The following is a 22,364-nucleotide window of genomic DNA, read 5'->3' as shown; positions in this document are numbered from 1 at the left end:
TTCCATGATGCCTTTGGCCACAATATATGCTAGGTTTGACCTGTACACATGTTTGCAAGATGCTTGTGCTGACAATATATGCCAGCAAGGTGCTATAAAATACATCCTCATATGAAAGTGACACATCAAGCAGGCTTGCCCCTGGCAGACACACACACATACACATACACCTACAAACACCCTCAAACATATATACAGGTATCCATACACACCTTTCTCACAGACACAAACAATGTTTTTAAATACCTGCCTGCTGACACATTCAGCCGGCTGCCCAGAATACATCCCAGCATTGCCATTAGAAATCATATTTTAACAATGCCTGTGTCCACAATATATGCCAGCCCCGCCACTTTTAACACATTTTCATGATGCCCGTGCCAATACATCAGTAATTGCATGTTAATGATGTTCTTGTCCACAATATCTGCCAGCATTGCCACTGCTACACACATTTTGTCATGCTTTGGATCACAATATATTTTTGCACTGTAATTGTAAAGCTAAAGCACACTTTTAATGATGGCTATGCCCACAATATATGCCAGCATTGCCCTTCAGACCACATTTCTATGATGCCTGAGCCAACAATATGTCAGTATGTCCCTGTAAAACACGCTTTCATTTGGAAGTCCAACAACAATAATGAAACCTTGTCCTGGGCACATGCGCGCACACACACACACATCAAACACATGCACAGACATTGATTTATGCACACTCTGACTCACTCACATACCTTTCTTACACACACAAACCACTTATCAGCATGCTCCCTCACTCAGTCATCTGGATCCTGCACCATGAAGCCAACCATTGGTAGCTTAGAGCTTCAGAAAGGAGGGGTATGCAGACATTGCTCTTGTTTGAGGCTCAGAAAACATAATGCTCCAATTATATAGTTAGCTGTGCTGAGAAGAGCAGGCACAGAAGCATTCCCTCTTTGTGTTAGGACCCAGCCAGCATTCCCTGGGGGCCATGCCTGGCAGGGGGAACTGTGCGTCACAGCCTTGGATGGACCAACAGCTTGGCATACTGCAGGGAGACATGGCCTTTCTTTGCACTTCTCTTGGCCTGCTTTTGCTTTGTGGTTTGGTCAGCACAAGCTCCTCCATAATTGATGTAATGTGTGGCAAGGCACCACCTTGTGACAAAATGACTACTGCACTGCAGCTGAAAAAGGATGAGTAATGGATACAACTCCCACTAAGCGCCACACTGCTAAATCGGCAGTGACCTCAATCATAAACATGAAACAGGCACAGCCCGACAAGTATACCTCATTCAACTCTTTAAGGTAGCATGGCCAAGCTTAGGCAATACTCCTATGGTGGGATGTGAGATTACACAGTGCAGACCACATAAAAATATTGCTGTGGTAAGAAAAGAAAATAATGCTCAACCGAGGCGCTATAAAATAGGATAGTTTAATCTAACTGAAAATACAAACACAGCCATGAAAAACAGTATAACCACCCCTGTAAGGCAAGACACATAATATGCAGAATTTGTAATAAAGGGGGCACTTTTGGTGTGAAGACAGGAAATAATGGAGCAGCAATATCAAGTTCAATGAAGATGTTTTTAAAAAGGGACAGGTGGGGCCTTACTAGTCACGTGGACCCTTAAAGGCAGGTTAGGGGAACAAAATGATCTCAAATACTTGTAATGCTTGTTCCTGGGGATCGACAGCATCAAGACAGGCTGCTAGCGACTTCAAATAGGTTGAGTCAGCGTCGAGACATTCAAGTCGGTGGTTACCAATGAATCATGGGTTGCGCACAGGCAAGTTGGCTCGAGATGGTCCAGCGATGGTGTAATGTTCTGTACTAGTGATCGTCTCAAATCGGATGATGAACAGGCAGGCAATGGGTGGAGTCAGCCGCTCGACACCTCGACAGAACATCGAAAACAGCGAGTATCAAAGGCAACTTGGAAGCTGTCAGCAGTTCGAAAAGCATCTTGACATGGTCAAGGACCTCAGAACTGAGTGAATCTGAAAAACAGGGTCCGAGCTGTTCCTAGACATCCACCCAGGGTCTCCAAGGGCAAGGTAGATCCTTGTTCTGCTCGTCCCAGACAGGAAGGTTTTTAGAGAGTACTTGCAAGGTCTGTGACTCCCAGTGAGCAGCGTCCTAGGCACTAGTGGTCTGAGCTTGCAGAAGGCCTTGCCCAGCTAGTAGATCACTAGAAATGTGCCTCTTGGCAGTCTTTATCATCACCTCTATGGAAGATTGAAAGATTGATTTTATACAGTTTGGGCTGAATAAGCCTTTCTTGACAGCAAGAATAAAACATAAAAAACCGTACACAAGATGCATTCAAATTCGAGATAAATAAAAAAAATCCATGCCATGAAATTCAAAAACAAAAAAATGATTACAATTAAAAAAAACCCAAAATAAATTAAAAGATGCTCAGGCATGTCCACCATTTTAGTATAAGGACCATGAGCAGTTAAGTGATTCATCTTAACTCCTGGGGAGAGCAAAGACGGAAAAGGGGCAACTCACAGCCCCGGCTTGGGAGAAACCAGGGCTTCTTATCTTAATTGCTCTCTGACGCCAAGCCCCACAACTGAAATTTGCAGTTCATTTGATAATGTCTCGGTGGAAGTCCCCAAGAAAGGAGACGGTGCTGCATTCCACTTTCCCAGGAGGCCTTCTCTGCTTAAAAGGCAGATACATCGTGACCTTAGAAAGCCATAGGCCGGCATACGAGCAGGACATTATGCAAATGCTCGACCTCTGCCTCACACATTTCACACATAGGTCTAAGGACGCTGCTCCATCTCTTCTTGTTGTTTGCAAATGGTAGGAAGTCAACTGAGGCAAGAACAAAGAGAAGCCTGATTTAGGCATGAGCAAGATTAGATGTGTATGGTTGATGACCACACCCCGCTCCAGAAATGACCAACATAAGTGGGACAGCTGATCCAAGTCCCCTTCCTCAGCCCTCTTTGTTCTTGGCCCTTGGACATCTTTACGTTTGTTAGGCAATTACCTATAGGAATCCGCAGGACGGGGAAAGGATTAATGCAACCTAAACCGAGCACGCGAAGATCTTTTAGTGGCTATTTCCTATAGAGAGCGATACACGCGTGGGTAAAATGTTTGTGCCAGGACAGGTCCACCAACTCTCCGGAATGAGATGGCACACTTTTGGCAGCGTGCCTCGGAGGTGAATCCATCTCCCTCCTGTGTTGTTTCTGGAAACCCTCGTCGGCATAAAGCTTGGGGATAATTAAAGGAATTGTTTCCAAAAGTGACATGCTTATACGCCAACTCGAATAGCATTTTTATCTAAACCCCACATCTTAACACCGTAATCAACAGTGCCACCAAACTTCCCCCGATAAATCATCTCAACCTCAGGGCCAAACTTGTCCCCGTGTTTGCGCAGAAAGTTGATGCTGGCTCTCCCTGACACTGCCACTTTTCTAGTGGCGAGCTTAACTTGGGGTGTCAAAGAAAGGTTGGATCCTATAACTGCACCTAAATACATAACGCAGTCTGCCACCTCAATAGGTTCTCCCTCGGGTCCCCTCCCCTTTGCCCCACCTTCCAGCCCCCATTTCCACATATTTAGCCCCCCCCCGGGCTCCACCCCACTTACATTGCACTGCCTTGTACCTTGCCAACGCTGGGAACAGTAGTGTTCCTGGCCCGTCTCTGACTCGCGAACGGCCACCATGGCAAGGGAGAAGGGACTACGCGAAGTTAAGTCCCTTCTCCCCAATCCATAACAGCATCTTTTTTCTAGTTTTTACTAGAGTTGAGAAATGCTTAACAATGTTTTTTCTCAACTTGAGAAAAATACAATATTCGTACCCTGGTGCAACATGCCGAGGTACTAACAGCAATATAATCCTTGCAGGGGGGCATTACCAGTCAGGTAAAGCCACGGGGCTAACATTAAAGTAACGTAAGCCCGGGGCATTACCTGAGCTCTTAGAACATTGGGCAATTGAGCAATGGGGAACATGAAGGACCTTATATATGTACTAGCGAAGCGAAGCATTACCATGACATGGAAAGCTAAAGCTACTTCAAGTGTGAACAGGTGGTGGGAGGACTTGAGCAAATGGTCCACAGCCGAAACAGGTGAATGGGAGAAGGCGCTGAGCATGTAAAACCAATCACCTGGGCCGGATCTAATGCAATCGATAGCCCTAACTGTAACAATGTTCTGCCAGACCACAGATAACGCCTCAACTGAAAGAGGATAACCTAGAATGAAGCCAGAACACCAGACCCACTACACATTTGATATACTGTTAGAAGGCTTGGGGGGTGGGTGGAGAGTGGGTTGTTGGGATAAGTTATATCATGATCTTAGTGTACTGTTGCGCAAAACGAATAAAACACATAAAAAAAAAAAAGGTTTTTAGAGGTAGGCACAAGTTGTCCACCTCAATCCTAGCTCCTAAAGAAATAATGTATACTTAGATGTCTTCATTAACCAATCCCGACCCTTGATAGGTTGTTCACTATTGTCATATATTATGACATCACTCTGACACATTATTTAGTATAAAGTCTAATTTTGGGTGAAGATCATTGAGAGACTGAGCGTACGTCCGGTGATGGTCGCTGTAACCTCCCTGTTTTAGATAATTGTTAATAAAAGAGTACTTTTCCATCTTCCTGAGTTGGTTCCATTATTTGGACTCAGAAATATTCTGGTATGATCCCATCGATTCCATATGCACGTTCCTAAGGGCCATATGCTAAACTCTAGGTTGCATATAGATCTTTAGCTGCGTGCCGCTGAGCTGATGTCAGTGGTACAACATTGTCGATTTTGCCCTCGAACACTATCTGACCATTCTCTGGCTGTGCTGGCGTTGGTGTTTGCTCACTACTGTAGGGTACGGCGAATTTGGAAAATGGATCTCGCTATGCTTAAGGATGGCAATCTGGTGGAGACGTTACACAGCCCTATTGCCAAAATTCTTTGAAATTAATGACGGCTCATTGCAGCTGGACTCTACATTATGGGAGGTGTTTAAGGTGTGGGTTAGAGGTGTGCTACTGTCTACATCTGTGGGGGCCCTTAAAGGCCTTAGGCGGGAGTTGATGGAGGTTGAGACTCAGTTACGGGGCTTGGCGAATGAACATGGTAGGGCATGGGATGGCACTGTGTTGGGTCTGATTCAGGACAAGTTGGCACAGTTCTACGAGCTGGCTGACCAATAACTGTTATACATGTCCAAACCAGCTAGGGCCAGGTGCTACAGCGAAGGAGATAAGGCAGGTAAAGCGCTGGCTCCAGTGCGGAAAATTGGAGGCAACGTATCACAGGGATAAAGGGGCAGGAGGGCACAATACTGGTGACAGACCATGACACAAATGAATTTTTTCGTTTGTACTACTTAAATCTATGCTCTAATTGTGACAATGTAACAGATGACTAGATTAGCCACTGTTTGCAGGATATTGAGCTGCTTGCACTGTCTGAGGAGTCGACTCAGGTCCTGGAGCAACCTGTGGCGGTTGTAGAGGTAGTTGCCGCTATGAAGGAGTTGGCTTCGGTAAAGGCTCCTCTGGTCTGACGGTCTGACGGGCTGGGGATAGAATTATACAAAGAGTTTCAGCAAGAACTGGCACAGAGACTATTGAAGGTGTGGGAAGAATCTCTTTCTAGGGGTTTTCTCCCCCTTTCCCTGTGTGAGGCGATTATAACGGTATTACAGAAGCCCAGTAGGCCCTTCCATGATGTAGCGTTATACTGACCATAGTCCCTAATTAATGTGGATGCAAAGGTGTTCCCAAAAATATTGGCAATATGACTGCTCCCGTATATGCCCCAACTAGTGCACCCTGATCAATCGTGGTTCATTCCCACTATACCTGCAGCATTCAACTTGGGCAGGCTGTACGGCGTGATATCGCAAATCAATCCTCGGGCTAGAGCAGCGGCAGCATTATTAGACACTGAGAAAGCCCTCAATTTTCTCTCAATGCATCTGACTATTGTATGCTGCCCGATGAACAGGTTTCACATGAACCAATTCTATTGCTGCTTGATTCTCACTAGCCAGGGACACCCAGCAGGGGTGTCTGCTTTATCCCCTGCTATTTGAACTCACGACTGAGCCGCTTGCGGCACTAATGAGAGATGCTCAAGGACATCGAGGGATCAGGATAGCCGGTCCGCCGCATGTGAGATCCCTGTATGCAGATGATGTGCTGCTGTACATTCGAGACCCTGAACAGAACCTCAACCCAATCATGAAGGATACACACGCATTTGCAGGCTACTCAGGATATAAGATAAACAACACTAGGTCTGAGATTCTCCCCCTCACGTCCTCCACCATGCAACCGGTTGATCTTAGGGTGTTTTGTTGGTGCCCCTTGCACATTAAGTACTTGAGTGTAATTGTATCCCGGACGCAAAAGTCATTAATCATGAGATCTATCTACAACAATTAGCAGCTAAAGTTGTGGGTGGGGCTACCAATCTTGTTGTATGGACAAATCGCTTTGTTGAAGATGGTGGTACTTCCAAAGTTATTATGTATTTTTTGAAATGTCCCTATATGGTCAGGGAGGAACTTCTTTCACAAAATAAGGTAACTGTTGACAGCGTTTGCTTGGGTGTCGGGCAGCTAGGATTAGCTGGCAGAAAATGACCGAGCCCTACGAATGTTGGGTCTCACAGCTCCTGGCTTTGAGCTCTATTATTTAGCCGCTCAGGCTCATTTTGCAGTACACTGGTATGCCGACGGGCCAAGGGAAGTGCATGTGTTGTTGGATCAATATGGGGCTTCTCCCGCGGACCCGAAATCGGTTTTATTCAGTGATCGGTATGTTGACTCCTGCATGTTTGACCCAGCTAGGACCACGGACAATGCTTGCTCAAGTATATTTTTCAAAGTAGATGTCAAAGCACTCTAAAATAGTTGTGGCCCCTTGTGGAACTTACCTGATATCCTTCCCACATTTTATGAGGGTCTTAGAAGATCTTGGGAGATGCCAGATCAGCTGACTATGGGGGACATGTTTCCGGAAGGAAGGTTTGTGTCCTAAACTGGGCGATGGTCCTCTTCGGATGCTGCAGGACTGCAGTAAGTGGCCCTATTTCCCTATTGAACCTGAGATCCATGAGCGTATTAATGTAATTGTGACTACGAACGGTTCAGGTGTGGAGTCTCTAGATTGTGCATCTTGCTTCAGGGTCAACTGAAATAAGAAAATATGATGCGATCTATATGGGAGCGAGACTTGGGGATAACTTTGGAAAAGGATAAATGGAATAGATGCTGTCATTTGACGAAAACAGTCTCAAACAATGCGGGTTGAAGATTGATACAGTTTAAGAACCTCAATCATTTGCCTTATAGACCAGCTAAACTCACTAAATTCTCCCCTGATGCAAGTGGTAAATGTGGCCAGTGTAGTAGGGCACAGGCCGATTCGTTTCACATGTATTGGGAATGCCCCTTGATCCTAGCATTCTGGGGTGAAGTGCAAGCTCCTCTGAATACCATACTGAACATACCGCCATCCCTGACGCTGATCAAATATTTGCTGGAGGATATAGGTAAAACCCCTGTTGTTACACAGCATTTGTTTTAATATTGCACGTGCTGTAGCAAAAAAATGCATGCTTAAATATTGGAAGTCAAAATATGCCCCTACTACAGAGGAATGGATGCACGACCTTGTATTCACTAACAAAAGAGAGTAGGAATATATAATTACTATGATGCCCATGTGCCGCCCCAAAGACATATGGAACCCGCTAAGACTATGGGCCTCATCACGACTTTGGCGGTAACCCTTAAATCCGGCGGTCACGCTATTACCAAATGAGGACTTCGGTGGATTTCACCCCAGCTCTTGGCTCGCCGAAGATTTGCGCTATTACCGCCGGCGGGAAATCCGCTGGCGGTAAGAGCGCAAAATTTTCCCCATTGAGCCCAATGGGGAATGGGGCATTCCCGAATGGGCTCAATGGGGAATGGGGAATTACATTACCGCCAAACTCGTGATCCGGCGCTATTAGCACCGGTGAGTTCGGCGGTAGGGGTAATACCGCCGGCGTTACCGCCAAAGTCATGATCAGGCCCAATATCTGGTTGGCACTAACTCTGAGGTAGATGTGACTGAGGGTCCTCCTCAAGAGACTGTGCACCTTAACACTATGTAATCGGTTTGAATTGATTAAGAATTAAGTAGAATATTGTGTCATGATATGTAGTGTGAATATTCTGCAATGCCAAAAGTGCGGCACCATGTGCGCCGCTTGTTGTACGATTGTCTTTGAAATAAAGGTTATTAAAATAAAAATAACCTGTGCCCAATCCAAGATGACATTTTCTCCCTATAAGCTGTTTGGTTCTAGCAAAATTATGCGGGATAATATCTTGCAGTACATGTCGATCAGTTCAGATCTATGTCTGTGTAAAGCTAAACAGCATTGGAAAACTTCTCGATCTGCTTCTGATCTTGCTCTGCTTTCATTTTCACATTCTTCCTTTGAGTCTGCTGTACTTGCTGTAAAAAAATCATACTTTTCAGAACTCACACTTTCCCTCTCCCATCACCCTCGCCGTCTATATCAACTCCTCCACAATATCTTGTCTTCTAAACCTCCAGATCCATCTGCTATCTCATCCCTTTGTTCATCTGATTTTTCCAACTATTTAAGATCTAAAGTGGCACATTTTGCACAGCCTTTAATCCCTCTGTTACTTCTCTATCTTCTACTTCTCCTAGCCTATCTTCACACTCTCTTTCCTTGTTTTCTCCTCTTGTTGATTCTGAGACTCATGCTCTTCTTGTCCACACACAACCTACTGCTTCTCCTCCTGATCCTCTTCCCTCTTCTCTTATGCCTTAGGTCTATCCCTGTATGCTTCCTTGTTTTACGTCTCTCATTTATTCCTCCTTTGTGGACACTCCTATTTTCCTGCTGTTTTTAAGCATGCAGTTCTTCTTCCTATTCTGAAAAAAACTACTCTTGACCTATCTATTCCTGCCAATTTTTAGCCTATCTTGCTTCTCCCTTCCCTTTCTAAAATCCTTCAGTGGGCCTCTTACGCTCAGGTAACTCATCTAAATTTTCACTCTCTTTTCCCACCTCTTCAATTTGGCTTTCACCCCTCTCGCTCCGCAGAGACAGCTCTCTTACATGTCTCTAATTCTCTTCTGTCTGCCTGTCATTCTAAGCTTTCTTCTATTATCATTCTTCTTGATCTATCTACTGTATTCAATACTGTCGATCACTCTCTTCTCATATCCTCTCTTTCTTTCTTGGGCATTTCTGGGTCTGTTCTTGAATGGTTTCGCCCCATGGTTATGCTCCAATTTGTCTTTGCGGTCGTACTCTGTAACCTGGGTTGGACCCTACTCCTCTTCATTTCCTCTTCTCTATGGTGTCCCTCAAGGCTGTGTACTTGGTTCTCTCCTCTTTTCTCTTTATACTGTCCCTCTCTCTGCTCTTATTTCTTCAGTCAATCTTTCCTTTTATCTGTACGCAGATGATACTCAGATCTGTTTCTCCTTTTCTTCTCTTGATTCTGCCTTGCACTTCACTGTATCAAACTGTATTGCCGCTGTTCAAAACTGGATGAATGTCTTCCCATTTTCTCCACCTCAACCCTTCTAAGACTGAGGATCTGTTTCTCCCAGCTTCCACTATTCCTCCTAATTTTGCTCCTCCGTCTCTTTCTTTCCCTCCATCTTCTCTGCCTTTGTCCTCATCTGCGCGTAAATTGGGTGTCATTTTTGATCCTTTGCTCTCTTTTTGACTCCACATCTCTTGTATTGCTCGTTTATCTCGTTATGCACTCTTCAACATCCGTCATGCTTGCCCCTAGCTTTCCTTTCATGCTACTAAACTTCTTCTCTTCTCTCCCGTTTTCTCTTGCATTGATTACTCTTCGTCTCTCTTGCTTGGTCTCCTGACCCGCTTCTTCTCCCCCTTTGCTCTGTTAATAACTCTTTGATTCGTCTTCTTTTTTCTTTACCTTCTCGTTCTTCTATTACATCTTCCTTACTCTCTGATTTGGTGCTTCCTTTTGAATCACTTCTTCTTTGTCATTTCCTTGCAATTGTCTTTGAATGTAGCCATGGTGTGGCTCCTCCTTCTCTCTCCTCGTTAGTCTCGTTCTATGTTCCGTCTCACCAGCTTAGATCACAGAACCTATTCCTTCTTACTGTTCCTAAACCCAACTGTGCCTATTCCTGTTTCCGTTCCTTTGCCCTTCTAGCTCCAAAACACTGGAACTCTCTTGCTCTTCACTCCGCTACAACTCTTCGTATTTTTCAATCAAATCTAAAAGCTCATTTTTTATCTGTATGCAAATATAATTGATTATGGTAAGATAGCTTAGTGGGTTGAGCGCTCGCTGTTGCAATCTATGTGTGCTCTGCAGGTCGCAGGTTTGAATCCCGGCAAGGCCAACTCAGCCTTTCATCCTTCTGAGGTCGATAAATGAGTACCAATTTCGGTTTGGATAGTAAATGTATGGAAATATGTTATCTGTAAAGCGCTTTGGCTTAAGGCGCTATATAAATAACAAATCATTATCATCTCTAGCAATAACTGGCCTAAGCCATTTAAACCTTAACTCTTGATTTGGACATGGTTCACATGAATATTCCCAGTGATATGAGAAAGGCTGGGTAAATGATTTCTCTTTGAATTAATGATGCTAGCCAATTCCACAGGTGATTAGTGATTAGTTTTAGTGGAAAATTCTAATCTAACTACCTTCGCGCTTTATAGCACATAGCACATCTTACAATACAATTGCACAATCTAATTAGTTAGTCTTGGTCATTGGGTCACCCGTGTATCACTGCTAGCCAAAACAAATAGTGAAACTCCTTTTATCATGTTCCCGTTCATCAGAAGATTACCTCTGCCGTCTGTGAAATTGATCGTACCATAAAACTCATGGCAAGTTTCAGCAGCTGTGCTGACCGCAAAAGTTGTGAAGTTACTTATTCACCCATCACCAGGCTTCTAAATCCTCACAGAATCAGTTGCTTAATAGTCAAAGTTCATCCTGCAAACAATCCTGACTGCTGTGGTTTGATTCATTTGAAAAAGCCCACAATATTGAGATTCATGAATTCCCCATGCATTTGTATTAATGTGCATATATGTTCTTACATTTTGGTGGGTGCAACATTTTATCTTTCTGCACACGTGCATGCTAATATTGATCAATACTAGACATAAAGTAACACTAAAAGTAACATCCCATCCATAATTAACTACACGTTAATGCATATGAAATTGCAACATGATGCCCATTTTGCCGCCACCCCCCATTATCAATACGGCATGCTCAACATGAACCCCTCATAATCATGGGGACCTTTCCTGACCACCCCAACATTCCCCCTTTAGTTAATACTTTAACTAACAAATCATAATCATCTTCCTGGGAACAACCCCACAAACATTGTTTACACCGGTCTCAAACTGGCCATTCCCCTCTGCCAAACAAACCCAACTCGTACCCCACCATTTACACAATCTACCCACTGCGCCACACAAGCATGCCAATTTGGTGGAGGACACAAGACAACTTAAGTTTGAGTACCCATATGGGATGAAGTGTGGTGACCCTAACCTGGACAGGGTTACAGTCATCATGGCAGAAGTTGTTGGTACCTGGGCAGAGCTACATCATTAGGCATTTGACAGTAAGAGAAAAGAATGAGAAAAAAGACAAAAATAGGTAACAAAGTCTTCACAGCGAGGCTTAACCAAGAAGGTACCCAAGAGAACAAGGAGTTGAACTATGAATCGTTGGCGATCCCAGCCTCAGTCTACATGATCACTTTCAGTTCATGCAAGGCAGCAATAGTTTGCATGAGGGGACAGTTTTTTGTGTCATTGGGAGGCACAAATGTGCAGCAGGTACTCCCGATCTTCCGGCACACTCTGTCCTCCATTGCTGTCAGGAGGTTGAGTATATACCGGTTTTGCAGAGTCAAAAGCCTGAGTGCCCTCAATTATTGCCTAATGGCACTAAACACTGACTCAGAAGTGTTCCCGAAAAGCAATAGTTAATATCTGGTCACCTGGAGCCATTTGGCATTGGCTGCGGCTTGGGCGCCAGGTGCCAGAATGGAGGTGAAAGTTTCTCAGTGTGGCTAAACAGCCAGGATCAATCAGGAATGTCTGCTAATGCCTGTGATGACGCTGCTGACATACCACAATTTATTCAATTCTGCACATAGTTTGGCTAAACGGGCCTTAAGGACCCCATGGAGCCTCTCCATGAACCCATTGGCCTGCGGGTGGTACACTGAGTACAACCTATGCTTTATTCCTAACAGCAAAGTGATCTATATGAACAAGGCATTAAAGAATTGGGTTCCATTATCGGATTTTAGACCCTCCCAAATTCCCCACCGTGGGAACACCTCTCTCACCAGAAATCAAACCGCTGATTTAGCATCAGGATGTACTCAGGGATCAACTATAAGCCACCAAGAGAATGGACAAGCAACAACAATTAGATATCTGAAGTTACTGTTCCTCATGATCATGTCCGCAAAATCAATGTGGAGCTCCTCGAATGGACCAGAGGGCCTGAGCAAGACCCCCTCTCACCAACCTCATGGTGGTTCCAGGGTTGAACTCCTTGCATACTACAGAATTCCCTACAAATCTACTTTCCTGTTCTTGTAAGTTAGGGATAAACCAGACCGCATGGAGCTCTGCTGTGATTTGCCATCCAGAAGTATGTGATGGATAGTGTAGTTGCTCTAGAGCCAAAAGAAGTAGCTCTACAGGCATTACTACCTTCCCCATCACCTCATGCCTCAAGAGCAAATCCGTGGGTGAGAGAACACATCCTCTTTTTCAAGAGCTCCTGTTCTTCTATAGCGGCTTTCTCTCGCATTTCTATTTTCTGAAGCACCGGGACTGCGGTGTATGGGGCTGGTAACTGTGCCTGCTGGGACATGTTTTTTTATTTCCTGAGAATCTATAAAAGGTAAATACGCTGCTTCATTCGCTGCTGTGTCTGCGGCATCATTCCCAGGAGATATGAAATTCATGTGGTTAGTGTGGGCAGCACATTTAACTAAACCTATCTCAGCTGGGAAAGTTAGCACTTCAATTAATTGGGATAGCAGAGCAGCATCCTGGACAGGGGACCCGTCAGATCTCCTAAACTCTCTTCTCTACCATCTTGATAACCCAGAATGGACGGTGGAGGTGACGTATGCGGAATCAGAACAGTAACCGTCTTCCCCTTACTCATTTCTAATGTCTCAATGAGGGCCACCAGTTCTGCTGCTTGTGCAGAGTAGTGAGAAGGAAACTGTATCTTCAATCTGACCCGGTACTCCCCATCCACAAGACCCATGACAGTTTCACCCATATGCCTCGCACCTTTCTCCTGGTAGATGATTGAAGACCCATCAACAACAACAAAAAACGCACCCCCCTACAGGGCACCCTCTTTCACATTCACCCTCTACTCCTCTTCTCCCTCATACGTGGCACAATCCAGAACAATGTCCTCAGCCTGCACTGCATCAGCAACAAATGCTGCAGGATTGTACTAGGTGACACCGCACGGGATGAACCAATGTATTTGACAAATAAACCTCCTACCCTGCAGTGAGTGAGTCGTTAATGTGGATTTACACTCTTCTAAAATCACAAAAACTGCATGCTCCATGTATAATGTCACCAGACAACCCATAATAATGGTTGAAGGCTTTTGAACCACAAAAGCCATTGCCGCTAAAGCTTGCTCACAAGATAACTGACCTGCATCACTGGGTCTAGGAGTTCAATATAGTATGCTAAAGGTTTGTGTCCTAGCAATGCTTGCTGGGTCAGGACTGCTGTCATCACCTGCCCATTCGAAATGGGAAAACAAAGAATGGCTTCTTGTAATTCGGGGTCGCCAAGACCAGAGCATTGCTGATCACAGCCTTGAGTTCCTGAAAGCAGGTCCCCATTTTCTCAGACCACTCTATCCGACCTTTCACTTTCTGCACTTCCTTGAGTCCTTACAGTAAGGTCCTCACATAACTAGAGTAATCGAAGATCAACAATCTACAATAGTTACATAGCACTAAAAACTGCTGCATTTGTTTCAATGTGACTGTCTGAGGTGTATTCTGAACTGCAGTGGCTCTCACTGGCATTACCTTTCTTTCTGTAGGCAATTTTTCTTGCCCCAGATATATTATTTCTGCCTGGCTGTACTGCAATTCTTCTTTGTCCACTTTGTACCCCTTCTCCACAATCAGGGTGAGGAACATTATTGAATCTTGTCAATACTGCACCTTTGAAGTGCTACAGACTTATAGATTGTCCATGCACTGAATTACGGTACTGGACACGTGTAAGGACATGTGTAAATTCACCAAATCCATTTGAACCACCCTGTTAAAGACACTCAGAGATTCGCAGTACCCATGGGGCAACCTTGTGTGCTCGAATCTCTGACCACGATACTTAACCGCCGTGAGGTACTGAGTATCGGGGTGCAAAGGAACAGAGAAAAATGAATTTTTTCAGTCAATCAATGTGTGAAGTGGGTTCACCCAGTAGGGATGTTACAGAGAATGGTGGCAGGATTTGGTACCACTGGAAATTCTCCCTCAACAATATTATTGAGGGGTTGCAAATCCTGGACCATCATTCAACTGAATCCCTTCGCTTTTTTCACAGGGTGCATGGGCGTATTGGATGGGGGCACAGATGTTTGTATTATGCCTTGCTTTAACAGTGCCATAATGGCCTTGCAATTCCCTTTGTCTTCTTCCCTAGAAATGGGGTACTGCTTAACTCACAGTAATATTGCACCGGGTTTCAGTTTTATCCTCACTGCTCCAATACTCTTTAGCAGCCCCACATCATGAGGATTGCTGGTCCACAAATAGTCTGGTACCTTTGACAAATACTCCTTCCAGAATGGAGATGTATTTTTAACGATGAGCATGGTCTGTGGTTCCCTTTGCTCTATCACTATCTGCCAAGGCACATCAATTTCAAAGACCATCTCTCCTGTGTCTTCAGTGTCTTCAAACAATTGCTTGTCGGACACGTCCCTCAGCAACAAGGTCAGATCGATGCACAGAACTGTGTGCCACTCTCCGCTTTCCTCATCTGTGCCTGAGAGACCCACTCTGTTCTTCTTAATCACTACCGCCTCTAGGAGAACCATAACACTGGTGCCTAGCGTTGCTTCCTGCAACACACCAGGCCAAAATAAAAACTCAATTGATACATGCCAAGTCTGATTTCTGATCCCTGGGACCCAACTCAACAAACCCATAACCCCATAAAGAAACAGTGCTGAATGCATGGGAACCTCTCTGATCACGCTGTTGCTACAATAGGCCTGAAAATGTGATGTTTCCCTTACCGATACAACCCTGGAGTTGAACATACAATACCTTCCTCCATGAAAGAAATCGGCATCTACAACTTGCTCCGGTTGTCCCTTCCCAAACGATTCGCAAGGGTTTCCTTACAATACAGAAAAGGTGCTGATACATTTTGAGCACCTACCTCAATAAAAGATCTTCAGTATAAGGAACCAACAGGATAGCCCCAGAGAATCTCTGTGTGTACATTGTGTTGCCTGACAAGGGGACCTCACCTTCCTTAATGCAAGATTTTGGAGCCCTTGTGCCAACCATGAATGAGAATGTTCAGTCACCTATTTGCACAACTATCCAGGGTTCCTCTTCCGCATCAGTTGTAATGGGCATGACTGGACACATCAGAGACCCTTGTGGGCTGTCCTGCTCCTTGTAAATATTAACACCAGGAAGAGGAAAAGGATTCCCTCCAAAAACATCTGCTCCTGTGTAGTGAGTAACCATTCCGTGTGGTAAAGGACTCTTGTCCCATGTCTGCACTGATGCTTGTGCTGGCATGGTTGGTGGGATCCCATAGGTCTGTGCAGTCCCAGTCACTGGGTTCTGTTCAACCCATGGCTGCTGTGATGGCACAGAGCTTGGAGTATATGGCAGGGTCAGGGATTTCAGCTGCTGTGCTCCCATGTTAAAATACTGTGGTCCACCACGACAATCTCATGACACATGTCCAAATCTTCCACATGACCAACACTGAATCCCATAAAATCCTCCATAGTTATTTCGCATTGGCCCATTAAACCATGGACCCCTTCCTCCAAACCAGCCAAATGACCCACTTCTCCATTTAAATACTCCCCTTCCACTCAGAAACCCTCTCATTGTGCTTGGACAGGGGACATACCCATCCATCCACCCGTGTATCAAACCCGGTTCAATGTGTCCCTGTTGTCCCGATTGTCCCTGCTGTACCTCCATAGAATTCGTAAATACTTCCCCTTCTAGACAATTCTTCACAAATTTCTTTTGAACAAGCTTAGCCTCTGCTTTTTGTGCCTGCTCTACACTCTCCCTCTCTTTTTCTTGTCTTCTTTTGCAAAAATGTACAATGGGGGTCATTCCGAGTTGGGTGGTAAGGGAAAAACGATGCCGGTAAAGGACTACCGGCATCGTTTCCCATTACGGCCCATTCTGACCCACCAGACCGTTATTTACGGCGCCGTAAAGTATGAGGCCGTAAATAGCGGTTTAGTGGCGCGCGCCCGACACGCCATGCCGAAATTAGCGGCATGGCGTAAACCGGAGCTGATCCCAAGTAAAGCAGACATGGAAAAAACGGCCTCCACAAGACCGCAAAGTACCTTACCGCCATGGAGTAAGTACCGGCATTGCCGAGAAGCTGTAAAGAACCCTGAGCAGTGTTTCCAAGAGGAACAGGTGCACTCAATCAGCACAGGTGGAGGCAATGGAGTCTGGCACAGCACAAAAGGAGCACACCCACACACCACACCCCCTCCCACACCAAGATGATACCAATTGTAGCAGCATTCCTGGAGCTGGAGGCCCTGCTTGCAAGGCAGCAACTACAACAACAGCAACAACAACAACCACAGCCCCCACCACAGAGGATACACAGGAGAAGGAGGGTGAGACAGGCCCAGCATGCCCTACCGGGGCAGCCACCATTACCACGCCGGCAGCCGCCAATCCCCCGCATCAGAGCCACCCCCTTCAACCTCACACCAGAGCAGATCCACACCCTGTACCGGCTTGACCGGGACACCATTACCACCATAGTGGACCTGATAAATGACGATATAGTGAGCCGCATAGAAATCAGCACTGCCATCCCCCCTCTACTGAAGGTAGTGCCTGTGCTCCACTTCCTTGCCACAGGCACCTACCAGCATACAGTGGGGCACATGCATGGCATTTCACAGCCCATATTTTCCCGGATACTCAACCAAGTGCTGGATGCACTCCTCAACCACACAAGGGACTACATATCCCTACCCCGGACTCCCCAGGAGATATATGACACCAAAGTTGCCTTCCATGCACTGGCAGGCATGCCAAATTGCATAGGTGCCCTCGACTGCACGCACGTTGAATTGGTGGTCCCGCATGCCATGGAGGTGCCATATCGCAACCGCAAGCAATACCACTCCATCAACGTCCAGATGGTGTGTAATGCCAGTAAAGCCATCACACATTGCAATGCCCGATACCCCGGATCAACTCATGACTCCTTGGTCCTGCGGAACTCAACACTACCACGCTACATGGAGCAACATGCTGGACGGCATGCCTGGCTGCTTGGTGAGTAACCTGAATGGGCCATGGCAGTGCATTGGGGCTGTGAGTAGGTTGTCTGCATACTCCACCTGGGTGGGAAAGGGGGGGGATGCATACTCCACCTGGGTGGGAAAGGGGGGGGATGCATACTCCACCTGGGTGGCAATGTTCACGCCAGTGCACGATGTTCACCTCACAGCACACTGTGCCCCAAGGCAAGTGACACGGCACATGACCACATAACCACACAGTGATGAATTCGAGCCGACACCTAACACTACATGACTAACAGGAAACCTGGCCAGATACCACAACACATGCACCACTCATCGGCGGCCCTTACACACCGTAGGGGCATCCTGCACCATGCAGTGCAATAGCACCATGTCGCTGACTCCTGCATCTCAACACACAGGACAGTCATCCCTGGGAGTGCATAGAAGTGAGTCTAACAGTGATCCTACAGCTTGTCACTGGTCCTGCACCCCCATAGGATTGCTGCAAGTCACCATGGTAGGGATCCGTGCAGAATGACGAGTATGCTACCAACTACAGCCAACACCCCCTTTCGCCAAGTCTCGCGCAAGACATCAATGAATGCAGTCCAACACTGCTGCATTCATATACGATGCACATGCAACAAGACGTGAGTGCACACCATGACCCATCATGGAGAAGCTACCCCCTCCATCATTCCATTGCACATGACACATAGCCGGGCCAGTAATGGAGTGACTGTATCCTGGGACATGTGTGTATGGCCAGTAATCACCTGCGGCCATGTAAGACTAGTACAATTCTCCACCATGAATGCACAAACACTTAGCTTCATTCCACTTTCATGCAGGTGATGCTTGCTACCCTTTGAAGCCGTGGCTCATGACCCCGGTCCGCAACCCACAGAACAGGCACGAGGAGGACTACAATAGATCCCATACCCGTACACGGGGTGGTGATAGAGCAGACCTTCGGCCTGTTGAAGGCACGATTTCGTTGCCTCAGCCGGTCGGGTGGGACACTCATCTACAGCCACGAGAAGGTGTCCAAGATCACCATGGCATGTGTAATGCTGCACAACATGTGCATCCGTCAGAACGTGCCACTGCCCCCTGACGTGGAACTGCTACCACTAGATGATGATGAGGGGGAGGAGGAAGGAATGGCAGGACAGCATCACGGTGCCGATGCACAGGAGGGACGTTCCGTGCGGCAATCATTGATCGGACAATATTTCTGACTCACAAGTCAGCTGAGGGTGTGAGGATGACAGGACATTGGGCACTGGGTGTGGGGATACATGTACACCATGCACTGTGCGACATTAAAAGACACATGCACAATGATCAATGTCCACTCTGTTTTTTAGGGATGATCAACCAGTGTATTGAATAATAATGTAGACACGTGTACAACAAAACCTCCACCCTCACCCCCCTCCCCTTCCCCCCCCAACTCCCACACACACCCTCACCCCTCTCCCCTCCCCCCAACTCCCACACACACCCTCACCCCCCTCTGCCTCCCCTCCAACTCCCACACACACCCTCACCCCCCTTCACCTCCCCCCACAACAACCCCACAATAGTCCCATCAGTGCAACATAGGCCACATGTGTGTGGCAGTATGGTCAATGTGCACTCCCAGAGCCAGGGGGATCCATGTCGTGGCGGCGCAATGTACGCAGTGACCGACGGACAGGGCTGGTCTGTGTGGAGGAGCTTTGGGAAGGTGGGTACTCCCACTGGGGCTGTGGTCTGGGGGGTGCTGCCTCCAGGGCATCTGCGATCCGGCCCAGCACCTCACAGAGCTGGTTTGTGCTCGCAGTGATCACCTCGCCCAGAGCCTGAAGGTCATTGTGCCACTCCAACCTTGATTCGCGGTTGTCCCGGATGAACTCCTCAATCAGGCCTGTGAGGTGCTGGGAGCGCACTGCATCCATGGCCGGTGTGGCCGATGTGCTTGGCAGGCTTGGTATTGAGCCTGCAGCCCTTTTGGGACTTTCTGCAGGGGAAGTGGATCCAGGACAGGCAGGCGGTACTCCTTGGCCTGTGAGCCCTGGAGTGTCACTCTCCCCGGAGTTGCTGTGTGCCACCTGGCTGTATGATGGAGTGTCTGGGCTATGTCCAATGTCATTGGGGTCCTCCATGTTGGCCACGGAAATTGATGTGGGGCTGTCTGGCACATCGAGGAGGCACATGGCAGCATTCTCCCCTGCCACACTGGACTCCTCAGAGTGCACCGTGGGGCATGTGTCCGGCGGCACTGCAGGCATGGGTAGGGGTGCGGGTGGGGGTTGTGCACCCTCCATGGGGGTTGCTGGAGCAGGTGGTGTTGCATGTGTTTTCTTCCTGCTTGCAGGTATTCGGTGTCCCCTGGCTCTGCCCCTGGAGGTACTGGCCCGGGTGGCTTCCTGGTCCTCACTTTCATGCCCGCTGCCTGTGGGGGGGAAGAGAGAGACGGCATGAGCAATGATTTGGGGGTCAGCATTTCTTCAAGCCAATGGTATCACAATGGGATTGCAGAGTTTTGTTGACATTTGGGTGGTGAGTGGGACAGTGATCTGGGCTTGGATGGAAAATGCATGAAGATGTCTGGGTCACTCATGTTGGCGGAGTACTGTGGTGACTCACATTGACAGCCTCTTTGTGTGGTATGGCCAATATGGGTTGCAGCCTTGCACCTGACATCAGCCTGGGTCCCACTTGTTACGGCATGATTTCATTGGGGGGGGGGGGTTTCCCATACATGATGTGACAACTTGCCCAGCCCTTGGCGGTGCCTTACATTAGGAATGCATTTACTGTCTTGACTCATGACACTCACCTCCATCAGCGGATGACGGAGCACCGCACTCCATTTCGCCAACCCCTTCTATGGCTTCTGTGCTCATCATGTCCGCACACGTTTGCTCCCAGGGCATCATTTTGATGGGAGAAGCTGGGCCGCCTCCTGTCTCCAGGGCCTGACTTCGGTTGGCCGATAGGATGGCCCGCACCCTGAGACGGAGGTCATCCCACCGTTTCCTGCAGTCCTTCGTGGTGCGGGGGGTGTTTCCTACGGCGCTCACCCTCTGTGCAACCAAGTCCCAGATCTTCTTCTTCCTGACGACGATGTGCCTACGCATGTCACTGCTGAATACTATCTCTGCATGTTCGTGCAGAGTGTCCACCAGTACCTGGAGCTCATCCTGTGTAAAGCGCTCCTTCCTTATGCGGGCGGCACCCTTTTTCAGTGCTTTCGGCATGATGCTGGTCTCTAATGGCTATTTTTCCGATCCAAATATGCCTCCGGTCCTGTATGAAGAGGATGGCAATGGATTGTGTTTTTAAAGATGGCCGCCGCGCTCCTTCCCGTTTCTGTGCGATGACGTAATTTCCGTATCCGTTAATTAGCGGTGACCATAATTTACGGTATCCGTAAATTTATGGTCACCGCTAATTACGGACGGCGAAGCTTCGATGGCGGTGTTGTAAAGAACGTCTCGCTTCATGCCGCTAAGGGGTTTTACAGGCCCTTTAGCGGTATGCCGCTAGGGGATTTACCGGCATGGCGGAAAGCTCGTGCCCGCGAGGTCGGAATAGCCTGTAAATAGCGGCGTGGTACCAGATCGGACTCGCTCTTTCCGCCATGCCGGTAAAAACCAATGCTTACCGCCAACCTCGGAATGAGGCCCAATATGTGCTTGACTCTAGGACCAATGTTTGGCCTCCATCCCTACCACTTTATCTAAATCATGCTGGACTTCTTTGGCAAGTCCCTTCTTTAGCATGTGGTAACAAATCACCACATTCTTGTCCCGTGCTTCTCCCATTTCTGCCCTCCAGATTTCATGAAATAACTGGATGTGTTTGGCACGATCATCATCCAATTTCATTGTGTTTTAGCTAAAATCAAATTTATTTCAGGTGTATCGGGATTCATAATCCGTAAGGCCCTCCATATCTGCGTCCTGCAATTATTAAAAGTCACTCCATCGTGGGCATTTGTATCCAACTGAATTCTCGGATACCCCGATCTCCTCCAAAGCTCATCTCACCGCTTCCCCATTAGGACAGTGAATAAGCTCTTCATGTCCCCTATAGACAACATGACACCAGCAGTTTATTTCTCTAATGCATAAACTCACTTCCCCGCCCCTGCAGTGAGTGAAGAGAGTTCATCAGGTTATTCTGGTTCATAAGTGACCATGGGGCATAATATGCCCTTCTCAGACCTTCCTGGAGCAACAGAAACTGAGTGACCCCCATTTGGACTGGGGCTTCCCCTATCTCTTCCCTACTATGTTCTAGTTATGGCCATGCGAGTACCCTGGCATGTCCTATTACTCCATGGTGTGCTCTCTATCACTGCTACTGGAGTGGGCGATAGGGTGACTACACTAGGCTCTCCCTGCTCAACATCCTATTCCTCTCCTCTTCATTGTCTACTCTACTCCAATGAGCGCATCCCCTGACCCTTTTATAGGCACAAAAGCATAATCAGCGTTACCATCGGGTGCCGTCTCCCATCCTCCCTGCTTTGCCCCTGTACCTGTGGCAGTAGCCGCATCTTCCATGTCCACTGTGACCTTACTAATAACTGATTTATCAAGCCTCACAAGAACCTGGCCATGTCTCCACCTTCCTTCATCTACATCCCTTACCTGTCTTCTCACTTCCTCCTGCTCGTCATCTCTTTACCACCACAGCAGCACTACCTGTTCCTCCACTAGCCTTAGTGCTTCCTTTATTTTTTCCCATTCTTGTGCCT

This window comes from Ambystoma mexicanum, chromosome 1p, assembly GCF_040938575.1.
Source record: "Ambystoma mexicanum isolate Mex_15411 chromosome 1p, UKY_AmexF1_1, whole genome shotgun sequence".
In the NCBI taxonomy this organism is placed as follows: Eukaryota; Metazoa; Chordata; class Amphibia; order Caudata; family Ambystomatidae; genus Ambystoma; species Ambystoma mexicanum.
This window is presented reverse-complemented; position numbering follows the sequence as displayed.